Genomic DNA, 15,122 nt, shown 5'->3' with positions numbered 1-15,122 from the left:
TTTTTTGCATTCTGTCACCAGCTAAGAGCTTCAGGGGTTTCCAAGTTCCCAATCATATCTTCAGTTTTATTGAATCCCATTTTCTCCTCTAGCTTATTATTTTCATCAGGATGGGTTGGCTTCCAGGCTAGGCCTAGCTGTCGTCTTGGGATTCCCTTTCTCTGCTCGTTTGTTTCCAAGTCCCATGGAACCTACTTATACATATATATAAAGCTTTTTAGCTTTTGTTGTTAATCTGAAATTCCATTTAACTGGGTATCCTGTTTTTATTTTTTGTTTTTTGTTTTTTTGCTAAATCTGGCAACCCTACACTGGGTATTTTCTCAGGGCACTAACCTATAAGATGCCAACCACTGTCATCCCATCAGAGAATCTGATCTTATTATGATGGGAAAAGCATAGAGCTGTCTGGCACTGAAAGAAATAAATACAATATTTCATACTCGCCTTCCAGACCCGCTTTCAAAGCCCACCACATTTTTAGGTGTGATGCTGAATTTCCAGCTTCTTCATCAGGTCTTGAGGTCCTTAGAGATCTCTTACCTAGGGCACATGTACCCTTTTCCATGAATATTCTGGGACAGTTTGCCTCACAGGAGGTCAGCCCAGGAAGTACAGGAAAATGTCGTTAAGCTGATCAAGTTTTATTTAAATTTTCATCTACTGTTAGGTTTAAATAAGTGCCTGCTTCTTTAAAGATACTGATATGAGATAACAGTGTGACTGTTTCCCAGGTGACTGCTCTGTCCTTGCATTTCACATGCACAGGCATTTCATTCTTCCAAGAGGCCGTCGACTGATGTGTTTTGATTATCTCCATTTTACTGGTGAGGAAACTGAGAAGCAGAAGGGATTTAAGGGAAAAAACAAAACAAAGCAAAACAAAATTGTGCCCAGAGTCATTCGGTCACCTCACCCAAAACCAAAAATCACTATTTTAAACCCACAGAACTTTAATAACGCCACGCAGGAATTTCAAACTATTTTCCCCGAGTCTCTAAATGAAGTTTTAAATGAGTATGTTTTCATTAGAAAGCAGATTGAGGAGAAGGCATTGGGAAACGGAGGAAATGTCAGCTAAACCCCAAAAAATTGCGTTAAATTGAGCTACGAGATTGGCCCTTCTTACGTTTCCCGTCATAAATGCTCTTCTGATGGCCCTCCCCCGCATCTCCACGCAGAAATGAAACCGACACAGTGGCAGGCTTTCCAAACCTGAGCGCAGCCCACGTGTGTCCAAGTCGGAGTCGAACGCACAAGGGTCGGGAAATGAGGAAGGCGCAGGCTATTTGGGATTACAGATGGAAGCAGAGTGCCTGGAAAGTGACCAGGACAGACAAGGTTGGCTGGATGCAGAGTGCAGCAGGGAGCAGATCTGATCAGGACGGAGTCTGGGAACAGAAATTGGGCGGCACAGCACCCACCCGAGGCATGTTTGGGTCCGTCCCCGGGGCGTGTTGCGTTATCCAGCGGGTGCGGGGTGCGGGACCCCGGGGCCGCGGGGAGGGTGCTGGGTGCGCCCGAGCGCGCTGGCTTCCCACGCGCGTCTGCCTACGGGAGGCCGGCGGCCACACGCTCCGCCCCGTCCCTCCCCACCCCCCACCCGGGCGGACCGAGGGCAAAACCGGCGCGCAGCCCACCCGCCCGCCGCGCGCCCCGGGGGAACTGCAGCGCTGGCGGCGAGGAGCGGTCCAGGGCTCCTGGTTCAGACGAGCAGCTCACCGCAGCGCCCGGGTGAGGAGCGAACGCGGGTAGCGCCGGGCTCGTGCCGGACCCTCGCGGGCCCCGGCGCGGGAGGCCGGCGATCCCGGAGCGGCCACGGCCACTGGCGTCTGGAGGGTGGGGGGGAGGGGGGGAGCCGCGCCGCGTCCTGCCCGGGGTCGGCTCGCCGTCCCTATCGCCTGGCGACAGCGCGCTGGGATCTTTGCGGGGAGGGTCACGGAATTGGAGCCCAGTTCTCCCACGCCGGCCCCCCCCCCCCCCCCCGAGGAGGCAACCCTCCTAACCTAAGAATTCGGTGCCCAGAGGGAATCAGGGAACACGGGGAGGTTTCTCATCTCTAGGTCTCCTGTGCTGGGACAAAACGGACACTTCTCTTTGGGGCTTGTGGCGTTTTCCAGAGCCCAGTTCCGAGTCGCTGCCGTACCACTAGGGTAATAAAAAGCACTACCTTTGCTTTGCTCACAGGCTCCGGGGGTCCCACGCCTCCCCCCGCCGCACCCTCCCCCCCCCTTCAGACACCATCACCCCGGTTCTACCCAGAGTAAAGGGGAAGCTTGCTTGTAGAAAGCCACACAAAACCAGACAGCAGAGAGCATTCTCCTCCCATCATACTCTGGAGCTTCTGGTAGAAGTTTCTAGCCCCAGAGAAGGAAAAGGTCAGGCTTTCATTCAGGTCTTTGGTTCTTGCGGCTGCTGCAGAGGTGATGAGGCAGGAGGAGGGAGAGGTGTGTAGGGTTCATAAAGGGGAGCTCACCATTTTTGAAGGACACGTGAGCTCAGGTTTGGGAGAGATTTGTGTGAACAAATCAGACTTGTGCAAATTACCTTTGACCCAGGCGAGAATCCTGAGCTGGGAGACTGGTATGGGAGTAGGAGCTGGGAAGCGTATCCCTTAAAGTGTTGACAATCCCAAAAGGCTCAGGACCAAATCTTGGGCTCCCCTTGAACTCAAGAGACCAGGGCATTAAGTATTGGCCACCACAAGGGACTGGTGAGCTGCTAGCACCCCACAGACCTCCTCAGGGAGGGAATTCTCGTGGTCCCCTAGAAGCTGGTGAGAACCTACCTCCTTGGATTTCCCAGCGTCCACTCATTGCGTGTGGGCACTGTAGGTTCTCTCCCTTCCCCAGACATTCGGGCAGGGGTTGCCGCCGTGGATGGCATGGTGATGCTCTTCGTTGAACGGGACCCTTTGTACTCAAGGCGGACACTATGAATTGTGAGGGATATTAATCTGGGTCAGCCACTCATTTTACAGGAGAGAAATCCTTTCCGAGGTGTCGAAGGGGTTTGCCCAGCACCCCAAGGCTTTCCTGTAAAGAGAGCCCTGGACAGCTGGTTCCTCATTTCCTGTCCATTGTATGTCTGTGCCCTTTGAACTTCAGTAGCGAGGAGTACGCCTTCCCTACCCAGTTAGGTTTTACCATACTGTTTGAGAGTCTCATCGTAGAGCATTGAGACAAGTGCTGACCAGGAACCTGAGCAACACGAGTGGAACCCTTGGGAATGTCACCGGAGCTTAGGAATCTGTATTCCTTTCAGTGACACCCCAGAAAACGGATTATTTCCTGGAAAGGAAGGTGATCATCAGGTTATTTGTACTTTGATTCATCTGAAGATTGATGAACCTTCTTTTTTTCCCCCAAGATCCATGGTTATTGGCTAGACTGACCTCTGGAGGTATTGAGAAACTTACATGGAAGTGAAGCATTGAAGAGAAAGTATTGAGTGAAGGGCAATTGAAGGGGAATGTCTGGTTCTAAAACTGCATTGTACCAGAATTCTGAGGAACCTTTGTGTTTTGAAGGGACGGGCAGCAGATTCTTACGGCCTCTCTCTATGAAGCCAGGCACTTATTATGTACCTTCACTGTCACTTTGCTCCATTTTACAGGTATGACTCATAACACACTAATCGAAACAGTCTGATATATATGGGCTTGTCGTTTTTTTAAAAAAAGAAACTTAGTTGAGAAAGAAAAAAATCAGCTGTAAGAATCAATACAGATTGGATTCAATGGGCTAGTTGATTCCTCATACAAGTTTGTGCATTCCTTCATTGACGTCAAGAAATATTTATTGAGCACCTACTATGTGCCTGGCACTGAGTAATAATAATGTGCCTGGCACTGAGTGAATAAGACAGATGTGGTCTCTGTTCTTAGAGAGTTCACTTTCTAGAATCGAGGGATGAGCAAGGTAAATTCAGATACCACTAGGTGTTTTTTTTTTTAATTTTTTTTAATGTTTTTATTTATTTTTGCGACAGAGAGAGACAGAACATGAGCAGGGGAGGGCCAGAGAGAGAGGGAGACACAGAATCGGAAGCAGGCTCCAGGCTCTGAGCTGTCAGCACAGAGCCCGATGCGGGGCTCGAACCCACAGACTGAGATCATGACCTGAGCCGAAGTCAGAGACTTAACCGACGAGCCACCCAGGTGCCCCATATCACTAGGTGTTTTAAAGCAAAGGCAACAGAGTGCTATGGTAGAGTACTGTGATGAGTGTGTGTGTGAGAGGAAGAGAGAAAGAAGGAGGGAGGAAGACACAGAGAGAGAGACAGAGACAGAGATGGTGGGAGAGGCCCAGCTTCTTAGATTGGGTTTTAAGGAGAGATTTTTCTGAGAGATGGCCTTGAGATGAGCTCCCAGAGCATTGACAGATTGTTCTGGTGAAGGAACCGCAATCACACAGCTCTGACCGCGAGCTCAGTGTGTTCCAGACATAGTCGGAGGGCAGCGTGGCTGGAACAGGGTGAGGGAAGAGAGTCAGGTTGAGGGCCAGGGGCCAGGTCATGCAGAGCCTCTTGGGCTCGGGCACACTGTCTGGACTTCAAGGGCAGTGGTAAACCGAAAGCAGGGGCGTGCCATAATAGACAACGTTTCCTCAGAAGTTACTCTCGGTGCCTTGTGAAGAATGGATTGTAGGGGAAGAAGGGCAAGAAGGAGACTAGCCCCAGGCTTTTTATGGTGACCTAGGAGATGACGGTAGCCGTAGGTGGGCAGGAGCTGTTTGGGGAAGCAGAGTAGGAAGTTCCTTAATGTTTTTCTCTCAAACTTCCCTTCTACTTGGTGGGGATGCCATTGCTACGCCTGGTCCACTTAGCTTGTAAAAATAAATAAGCTAGCGATTGATCATGCTCTTAAGGGTGAGGTAAGACTTTATTACTGGCATTATTTGCTAATGCCGCGTTACTTGGAATTTTCTGTGCTTCGTTTTCAAAACGTTTGCCATAGATTTCATTCTTTTCACTTACTTTACTCGTTACAATAAATTATGTGTATTGCACATAAAAAATACTTTGATCTGCTCAGAAGATTGGAATATCTCAACTAAGAGTTACCAACTAAACGCGCCATCTCAGAGTGGAGTAAAAGGATGCGAGTGAGGAGTCGAATGTGATCGGGTAAAGTTCAAAACAGAGTATTTGAATCTGAAAACAGTTCACAAGGAAGTTAGCAGATTTCCTTTTGTCCTGGATAGGGCTGTATGCAGAGATCTGAGTGCAAAGGTCTGTTGATAATTGAAAGTCTATTCGTGGCAGCAGAATTTCCGGAGAGGGCTGTGATCCAGAGTTGAATAGGAATTGCTTCCCTTAGTGAAGCATTCTCTCTCAGAGGGGACTCTTGAACTTTCCCTGATTGATCACTGACTAAATATTAGAGGGCCAGGGAGGAGTTTCAAAGTTGTTTACCAACTGGGGTAGGGATGACGGTCTCAGGGACGGGACAACTAACTGCCACAATGAGGCAACGCTATTTCTCTTTCCTGCCTCATTTTGACATGCAACATACTAAGAGGAGATGTATCTGTTTACAAGGAAATAGAAGTCCTTCCTCATTTACACTGTGTGCAGTGGAGGGTTCTGCTCTGGGAATGGGCTGTCATTTATCTTCATTTGCCAGACCCCATTAATTATTTTTTTAATGTCTATTTATTTTTGAGAGAGAGAGACAGAGCACGAGCAGGAGAGGGGCAGAGAGAGAGGGAGACACAGAATCGGAAGCAGGCTCCAGGCTCCGAGCTGTCAGCACAGAGCCGGACGTGGGGCTTGAACTCACAAACCGGGAGATCATGACCTGAGCCGAAGTCGAACACTCAACCGACTGAGCCACCCAGGTGCCCCAGACCCCATGAATTATTTATTGGCTGGGGCATCTGATTTTAGCTTGAAGTGGCCAGTCTGGTGATTCAAACTGCAGACAAAATATGACAATAATTGTGGGATCTGTATCTCCCCTTGGGGTTGGGAGTAATGGGGGCATCTTTGAGGGAGAGATTATAGTTTCTCCTAGAGACGACTAATTATTCTCTTTGACTTCTGTAGTGTTTTGAAATGTTGAATTAGCCGCTATCCTTTAAAAATCAATAGAGTCAGTAGATTGTACATACAAATACGGTTTCCCGGCTTTTCTTGGAAAGAAGAAGATCTAGTACCATGGAGCTATCAACCTTACATAACAGCAATCAACTGGAACAGGGTGGTGGTGTTCCTTTTCAGCTGGTCTTGTTTGCCCCTGACCCCACCACTGTTTTTTTCTTTCACGCACGTCCCGTTTAGCTCATCTGAGTTACCTGGCTGGCCCTTGCAGACTTCTGATCTTAAACCTCAGGTTTAGGGTTACCTAGCCCAGCCTGTGCATCCCATTTCTACCTCTAGCCAACGCAGCAGTCCCCTTTTCAGTGTCTTTGCTAGGAGTCCCCAGACCTGCATTTACATTGCTCCTCTGATTGAACATGGTAACTGTTGAAAGGCTGCTGATACAGAGTTCTCCAGTCTGGGTGTATATACAACATGTCCTCTTTCCATGGAACTGTGGCAGCCATGTGACATCCGTGTCTCCCCCAGAGTAAACATCCCTGGTGCTTTGAACAGCTCTTCTTTTGATTTGTTGCCTTGTTCCCTTATCAGTCTGGTTATTGTTCATCGATCGTCCTTCTGCATAAACTGTCATTTGTTGAAGTCCTCAAAACCTGACCAGTTCAGTGAGGGGGGGTTTAACCAGGGTGGAATATACCGATATGCTTCCAGTGCAGCCGCAAACTGTCCAGCGATCTTAGGTAACTGTTAATATTTGTGGCCTGGAAGCCATGTAGGGCACCAAACGTTTGGAAACCAGATGCAGGTGAGTGCACATTTTCAACGTGTGAGTAGCATCAGTTCATCGCGTTTTGTTTGCAGCTGTTCAGTGCTTACGCTTATGAGCGTGTGTTGTATTAAATTACTCGCACAATAGGGAACTGCCTCTTATCTTGCTTTTTGGAATCTATCGGTTTTCTTGGGTTGTGAAATGATTACACAAGAGTTGTGTCTGCTGTGCCCAAGAGGCTTTAGAGACTTTGCAGAAGTCCCTTGAGAGTCCTGCATTCATTTGAGACAATGTCCAGATGAAGTGTTGATTCCCTTAGCTAAAACGGCAGAGCAAAAATGATATTAATAGATTAGGTACTATCTTTTTTCTTTTTGAGTTTCAGTACTAGCAAGTCTGAGGCAAGAACTTTTTACTGACGCTTTTATTTTTATTTTTATTATTTTTAAGTTTTTTTAAAAAAATTTTCTAATGTTTATTTATTTTTGAGAGAGAGATAGAGTGTGAGCAGGGGAGGGCCACAGAGAGAGGGGACATAGGATCTGAAGCAGGCTCCAGGCTCTGAACTGTCAACACAGAGCCCGACGCAGGGCTCGAGCTGACAAACCCCAAGATCATGACCTGAGCTGACGTCAGATGCTTAACCGCCTGAGCCACCCAGATGCCCTTTTGCTGATGCTTTTAAAAGGAGTCCTATATCTTAGAAGAAGATGGAACCTCAGAGTCCAGCCAGAACAATGCATCGATCCCTTTTCCAGTGTCCCTGACAGAGGGCCAGTTAGCAATGCTTGAACCCTTCTCATGACAGAGGACTCTCTCCACACTGTAAGGTATACGTCACAAACAGCCTGATCATTAAAAAGTTCTTCCTTGTGTTGATGAGGCATCCACCTTCCTCTAGCCGGTTTCAGAATGAAAGAAATATCTTCCTTATTAAACAAGGATATAGTTTCTCCAGTCTGCCTTTAGACCAGGGTTCTCAACCACAGCATTACTGACCTTTTGGACCATATATATATATGGTTCAACCCCGACACGGGCTCCAACCCATGAACCATGAGATCATGACCTGAGCTGAAGTCAGATGCTTAACTGACTACGCCATTCAGGCACCCCCTATATATTAAAAAAAATTTTTTTTAATGCTTATTCATTTTTGAGAGATGGGGAGAGACAGAGCATGAGTGGGGGGGGGGCAGAGAGAGAGAGAGAGAGAGAGAGAGACAGAATCTGAAGCAGGCTCCAGGCTCAGAGCTGTCAGCACAATGCCCAAAGTGGGGCTTGAACCCATGGACCTTGAGATCATGACCTGGGCCAAAGTTGGACGCTTAACCGACTGAGCCACCCAGGTGCCCCTCCCCCTATATTTTTCAAAAGTTTATTATTTATTTGGAGAAAGTGAGTGGGGGAGGGGCAGAGAGAGAGAGGGAGGGAGAGAATTCCTAGCAGGCTCCACGCTGTGAGTGAGGAGTATCTCACTCCGGCTCAGGTCATGATCTTGCAGTCCTTAAGTTTGAGCCCTGCATCAGGCTCTGTGCTGATAGCTCAGAGCCTGGAGTCTAGTACAGATTCTGTGTCTCCCTCTCTCTCTCTCTCTCTCTCTCTCTCTCTCTGCCCCTCCCCCACTGGTGCTGTCTCTCTCTCTCTCTCTCTCTCTCTCAAAAATAAATAAACATAAAAAAAAAAGTACTAGATTGCGTAGAAATCAGGGCTGGAAAATTGACAGTCTCCTGCCTTCATCCTATTGTAAAAGATCCAAAGCAGAAGATTTTATCTTCTTCAATCATTCAGTTTGATGTTGGGTCAATTTTGAGATATTTAAAGCACTTTTTATTTTTCAACTTTAGTTGAAAGTGAATCAGCCTATATTTGTTCTCTGCTTTCATTCTGTAGCTTTATGTGCTCTGTGAGTTTTCTATTGCTGCTGTAATGATTTATCACAAATTTATTGGTTTAAAGCAACCCAACTTTATTACCCTAATGTTCCATCGGTCGGAAGTCTAACACGACTTCCCTGGGCTAACCTCAAGGTGTCTTTAGGGTTTCATTCCTTTCTGGAGGCTCTAGGGGAGAATTCGTCTCCTTGCCTTTTCCAGACTCTAGACGCTGCCCGTATTCCTTGTCTCATGACTCCCTTCCTCCATCTTCAAAGCCACCAATTGTGGGTTAAGTTCTTCTCACATCTCATCACTCTGACTTCCTCTTCTTCCCGCCTGTTCCACTTTTATTTATTTATTTTTTCAGATCCCAAACGCCGTCTTATTCTCTTAAAGATAAACTGGGAAGTCAAAGAGATGAAGTATTTCGAGATTAACTATTCCCAGCTGATTAAATATGTCTAGCAAAGCCATACCACCTGTACTGGAAACGCCCCACGGGCCAGATGGTTAATTTGTACTTGTCTAACATCTAGTCTTTCAAAGGAGATAATGCCGAAATTCCCATTACAGCATATTTGCTTTCCCACTGAAGAATCACAAGAGTTCTTAGAGGCACATGCTACCCATTCATCTGGCTATGTAGGTAGATGCTTCCTGGGAATACCAGAAAGAATGCCCTGAGATGCAGTTTCTAGAAAGTTCTCAGCATCTTTCTTATTTTATTTTATTTTATTTTATTTTATTTTATTTTATTATTTTCTTACTTACTTATTTATTGGTAATCTACACCCGGTGTGGGGCTCAAACTCACAACCCCGAGATCAAGCTCTACTGATTGAGCCAGCCAGGCGCCCCATAAAGTGCCCAAGGTCTTTTTGGCATTCATGGGCAACGGGAGATGTCAGTGGGTGGTGGACACTGAGAAGTGTTCAACTATGGCCGGGGGTATGACTTGTACACATGTCATGGGGCTACGGGGCGTCAGCTCTTCAAATATGATGGAGGAAACGTACGGCCCCAGTTATGCCGTGAGTTCATAAACTGAGCAGTGTCAATAATGGCAATGATGACAACCGTCAGCAAAGCCCAAGGAGGCCCAGTCCTACTGGTTCTTCCGTTGGACCTGGCCCCCCCGCAACTGACCTGCTCATTTGGCATTGGCAGTCTCTGGCCACCTCAGACAGACGCCGCTGCTCGTTGGGGATGGGACTGAGGGAGCCACAAACCAGGAGCACCACTAGGATTTGGGTCATCATCTTGTCGGATGCATCCACACCCACTGCGGTGGTCACCTTGCGTGTGTGTCTCAGGCATCCGCAGAGGCACTCGGAGAGCCTCGAGGGACTGCCAGGGACTGGGGACTTCGCTGTGTTGAACCCAGGGTTCTTGGCTTGCACCCAAGGACCGCACAGCACAGTGTCTGGTCTCGAGACACAAAGCCCTCTTTGGCCACCCTCCCTCTTCACTTTTATTTTTTTTTTTAATTTTTTTTTCAACGTTTATTTATTTTTGGGACAGAGAGAGACAGAGCATGAACGGGGGAGGGGCAGAGAGAGAGGGAGACACAGAATCGGAAACAGGCTCCAGGCTCTGAGCCATCAGCCCAGGGCCCGACGCGGGGCTTGAACTCACAGACCTCGAGATCGTGACCTGGCTGAAGTCGGACGCTCAACCGACTGTGCCACCCAGGCGCCCCCCTCTTCACTTTTAAAGACACATGATTACATTGGGCCCACCTGGATAATCCAGAATAATCTATTTTTTTTAATTTTTTTTCTTAACATTTATTTATTATTGAGAGACAGAGAGAGACAGAGCATGAGCACGGGAGGGGCAGAGAGAGGAGGAGACACAGAATCTGAAGCAGGCTCCAGGCTCCGAGCTGTCAGCCCAGAGCCCGACGTGGGGCTCGAACTCACAAACCGCAAGATCATGACCTGAGCCGAAGTCGGACGCTCAACCGACTGAGCCACCCAGGCGTCCCCAGAATAATCTGTTTTTTTCATGTTTATTTATTTTTGTGAGAGAGACAGAATGTGAGCAGGGGAGGGGCAGAGAGAGAGGGAGACACAAACCTGAAGTAGGCTCCAGGCTCCGAGCTGTCAACATGGAGCCCAATGCGGGGCTCGAACCCGTGAACAGTAAGATCATGACCTGAGCCGAAGTTGGACGCTTAGCCGACTGAGCCACTCAGGCACCCCCAGGATAATCTATTTTAAAGTCAACGGATTAGCCACCTTAATTCCATCTGTAACCGTGATTCCCTTTCCCCACGTGAAAACATATTTATGTGTTCTGGGGATTAAGATGTGGAATTTGGGGAGTGTCGCTATTCTGTCTGCCTTATACCCCCATTCCAGAAGTTCATCAGAAAGAATCTGAGGAACAGAGTACTGGCACTTGTGAAAGAACCATTTCTTTTCTCTTTACCAAGAACAGTAGAGTTAAGGCCCATGCTCTAATCTCTCACCAGGATTGGGATTTACACAGGTTTACCTATCAGCTCTGGACATAAATCCTGGACTCAAGAGTGGACATCTTGCTTACTATTTTGGTTTGTCTTTTGTTTCAGAAACGGAAATGATGCCTGATAAGAGTTTACTAGTGACCGATAGGGGAACAGAGGGTTAGCAGAGGTCACGGCGTTATATAGAGATCTCAGCTGAGATTAGAAGGGCAAGTAGGGGACTGTGGCTTGAGGGACAGACGGAAGTACAGGAGAAAAGACAGTATCAACTTTTTTTTTTTTTTTTAAGTAATCTCTGTACCGTGGGGCTTGGAGTCATGACCCTGAGATCAAGAGGCATGCTCAACCAACTGAGCCAGCCAGGCGCCCCAAGAAGGTATTAACTTTTAGATGGATTTAGAAAGAAGATGTTCTTTGAGCTCTCTTTAAAGGGTCTTCTTGATCTATCAGCATGGCATTTTATGTCATGGTTAGGGCGTCAAAATTGAAGAAAATGCTTCTCAGGTTTTATTATTTTAAAAAGTAGTGATTTTTTTTTAAAAGTAAATGTTCTCATTGATTTAAGATCTGGGCCAAGGGAAAAGTAGAAAGGATAGAAAATTACCTTCAGTTTTTACCTATACAAAACTCTTCCAAGAAGGTAAACTTTGTAAATGTTTGTTATTTCTTTTATTGATTTTGGGTCTTCTTCTTGTCCCGCCGTCCTCCCCCCCCCCCCCCCACTCCCCCGCACTCCTTCTTCCTCTTTTATGTATCTGAAATTGTGGGTAATCCTTTTTATTCTCCACATAACAGTTTACTTAATATTAAACGTAAACACTTTTCATGGTCATACCAACTCTACTAAATATTCTTTTAAAATGATTTGTTAGGGGGCACCCGGATGGCTCAGTTGGTTAAGCGTCCGACTTTTGATTTCAGCTCAGGTCATGACCTCACCGTTCGTGAGTTCAAGCCCCCGTTGGGCTCTGGGCTGGCGTCTCGGAGCCTGCCTGGGATTCTCTCTCTCTTCCTCTCTCTCTGCCCCTCTCTCACTTGCTCACTCTCTCTCTCTCTCTCTCTCTCTCTCTCCAAAATAAACAAATCAATTTTAGAAAAAAATTCAATTGTTAACAATAAAGCATTATGTTTTATTGTAAAAGAAAATATGAAACTTCATGGGAAAATCACATAATTCTATCACCCTTATTATATCAATAGTCTTTTTAGTGTGAATTTTTACACAGCATCATTTTATTTTTTTTTCAATCAAAATTGCATTGTAAAGAGTTTCCTAAGTCATAATGAATTATTTTGTAGATATGTTGTTAGTAACTGAATAAAATCCCATTGATGATATTCTCATATTGCTTGAAATCCGTAGGGTTTCCATGTGTGTATGTGTGGGTTGGCTCTCATAAATGGAACTGGAATGAACACCACAGTGCATTATATTTTTAGGCTTTTCCTTCCCTGTGAATAAGATTTTTTTCGTGTGTGCTGATCTCAGGAATGAAGTGAAAAGGTCCAAGGATATGGACAACTTAAAGCTTGCCAAATCGCCTTCCAAAAGTCAGAGTACCTATTTATACTCCCGCTAGAACTGCTGACTTTGCTTTGGTAAATTTCACAGTGTTAAAGAAAAAGGTAAATCCTGTGTTCTCCAGCCTTTGGCTTACCAGTTACTGCTCTGCCTGGCCAGGTACCTCTTTCTCAATGAAGATTTTGTATTGGCTGTCGCCGTTAGTAACGAATCCTCAAACATTATGATTAGTAAGGTTGCAGGATCAAACGTTTTAGCACTGTCGCCTTGGATTCTCCAGTTGTAAATGTCCAAAGTCAATATTAGACTGTTCAGAGCCCTCGTTTTCAGATGTAAATACATTTCTAGCTAACTCAAAGCCCGTGGTTAGGAAAAAGGTACTTTTCTGTGGAAGGGGAACCATGACAGCTAACAGACTTCTTATGAATTATCCCTCTGTTTGGATTCAGAGGCCTCCCTAGTCCTCTTCTCAGACATCTCAATGGCCATCAGAAGATAAAAGAAGCCAGTGTTTGAGAAAGCCAGGGACTTGTAGCCGGTGATAGTAGCCCTTTGTTCAGAAAAGCAAGAAGCACTTTTCTTTTCTTTCTTTTCTTTTTTTTTTTTTTTTTTTTTTTTTTTTTGGCGCTTTTCATTTTAATAATATGGGAACTGTTTGGTCATATTGATCTAAAATGGGTAATACCTCCAGAGAGGATTGGTAGTTGCTTATAATAAAATCACGTGAAGCAACAAAACAGCTCATGTAAGAAATAAAGCTGGAGAAATGGATTAGAAACCAAAAGAATGTATTGTGAAGGTCCATAAAACGGCGAAATTTGAAAAGGTGAAGGATACTGGATCTTTTTCAGGAGCAGCTTCAGTCAATTTGGGGTAAGAAAATGGACACGATTTTTAAATGTGACAAAGTGACACACGAATTAACTGCAACGTAATGGGATAGAGTGAGCATGGTTTTGGGGTGCTGAGGAGGCACTGGGGGAGCGGATGTTACCGTTAAGGAGCTCAGATCCCCTTGATGAGGAGGTGTGGGGCCACAGCCTGGGACTGCGGGGGGGGCGGGGGGGGGGCGGTGAGCCGTGGTCTGGAATTGAATCGAAGGCGGAGAGAAAGGCTCCGGAGGGAGTGTCCTCCTGGGGTTTCCGTTTTCCTTGGGGAAGCTTTCACATCTTGAGTTGTAGGGAACAGGAGGGCAGGGAGAAGGAGAGTGCATCATTTAAGGGAGCCACGATTTTCACCTAGCAGGAAGAAATGAGCTAAAGGGTCAAGGGGCTGCCATGACATCACGGGGACATGAGTCGTAGACTGAACTGTGGCCTGGGGACACAGCTGTGCTCCGTGGCTGTGCTGAAGCCCCAGAGCCCTGCACTTTACATCCCCTGTAAACCCCAAACACACACACGTGCACATGCATACACACATCACTGGGCTAAGGACACCCACAGACAGCACTGTGCACTGCCCAAGTCATTCCTGTGTTAATTCAGCACATCTTCATTGGTCACCTGCTGGTTGAAAGGCCCTCACTGCTGGGCGCAGCGGGAAGTATCACTACGTGCAGGACAAAAGTCCCCCCTGAGATGCACTGTTGTAAGGGTCTCTGTGCTCTGGCCCCTGCGCTTGCCTCCAGTCTCCTACCACCCTCTACGCCTCACCGATTCCCAGGCTGCATCCCCACAGTGCCTTCACTTACAGCCTCCTCTGGGGCATGCCTTCCGTCTCCTCATCAACCCCGGCCAGTCCGCTAAGGCGTCCTTCTCTTGGGAGCCTCAGCTCCAGCGTGACCTCCTCTTCTAGGACTTTCCACACCTCCTGGCATGCCCACCCCCTGAAATTGACCATCCTCCTTGGTGTCTGCACCGAACCCACTTTTATCAAAACATCTCATACTCCAAATTGCATTTTAATAAATCCTTGACTCTCTCTGTGCCTCCTCTGCATTTAGCCAAAGGAGGGTTAAGACCTTTAGAAGCTACAAGTGTTACAAATATTCTACAGCGTCCCCGTCCTCTACCTGTAATGCAAGATGAAGACTATCCTAAGCCAAAAATCACACGTAAAACCTGTGCATATATTACTTTAGAATAATTCGTTTATAGACTTTTTGATTGAAATATTATAAATAAATTTATCAAAACTGAAATTTTCTCCTAGCTTTGGAGCCCTTGCCACACGATTTCCCTTCATAGGGATTGGCGTGCTTATATATATATACATATACATACATATATACACATGTATATATGTATATATGTATATATGTATGTATATGTATATATATGTATATATGTATATACATGTATATATGTATATATACATGTATATATATGTATACATGTGTATATATATGTATATATATGTGTATATATATGTATATGTATATATGTGTATATATATGTATATGTATATGTATGTATATATGTATATATATGTGTATATATA

The 15,122-nt window shown here is 46.2% G+C and overlaps 1 protein-coding gene across 3 annotated transcripts in view; it reads left to right on the top strand.

Annotated features, from left to right (window-relative positions):
- Positions 1–1,266: 1,266 nt before the first annotated feature.
- PLA2G7 (phospholipase A2 group VII) overlaps positions 1,267–15,122 on the top strand; it is a 39,892-nt gene continuing 26,036 nt past the window's right edge. Inside the window, exon 1 of one of the 3 annotated variants that reach the window (XM_045057623.1) lies at positions 1,267–1,429. The gene's annotated coding sequence lies outside the window, so the exon portion shown is untranslated. Of the gene's footprint in view, positions 1,430–1,582; positions 1,735–15,122 lie in introns of those variants that run through there. The other 2 variants (XM_023254043.2, XM_023254044.2) reach the window with 2 other exon arrangements.

Source organism: Felis catus, chromosome B2 (assembly GCF_018350175.1).
Source record: "Felis catus isolate Fca126 chromosome B2, F.catus_Fca126_mat1.0, whole genome shotgun sequence".
Classification (NCBI taxonomy): Eukaryota; Metazoa; Chordata; class Mammalia; order Carnivora; family Felidae; genus Felis; species Felis catus.
Note: the sequence above shows the minus strand (reverse complement) of the source record. Positions and strands in the feature narration are given on the sequence as shown.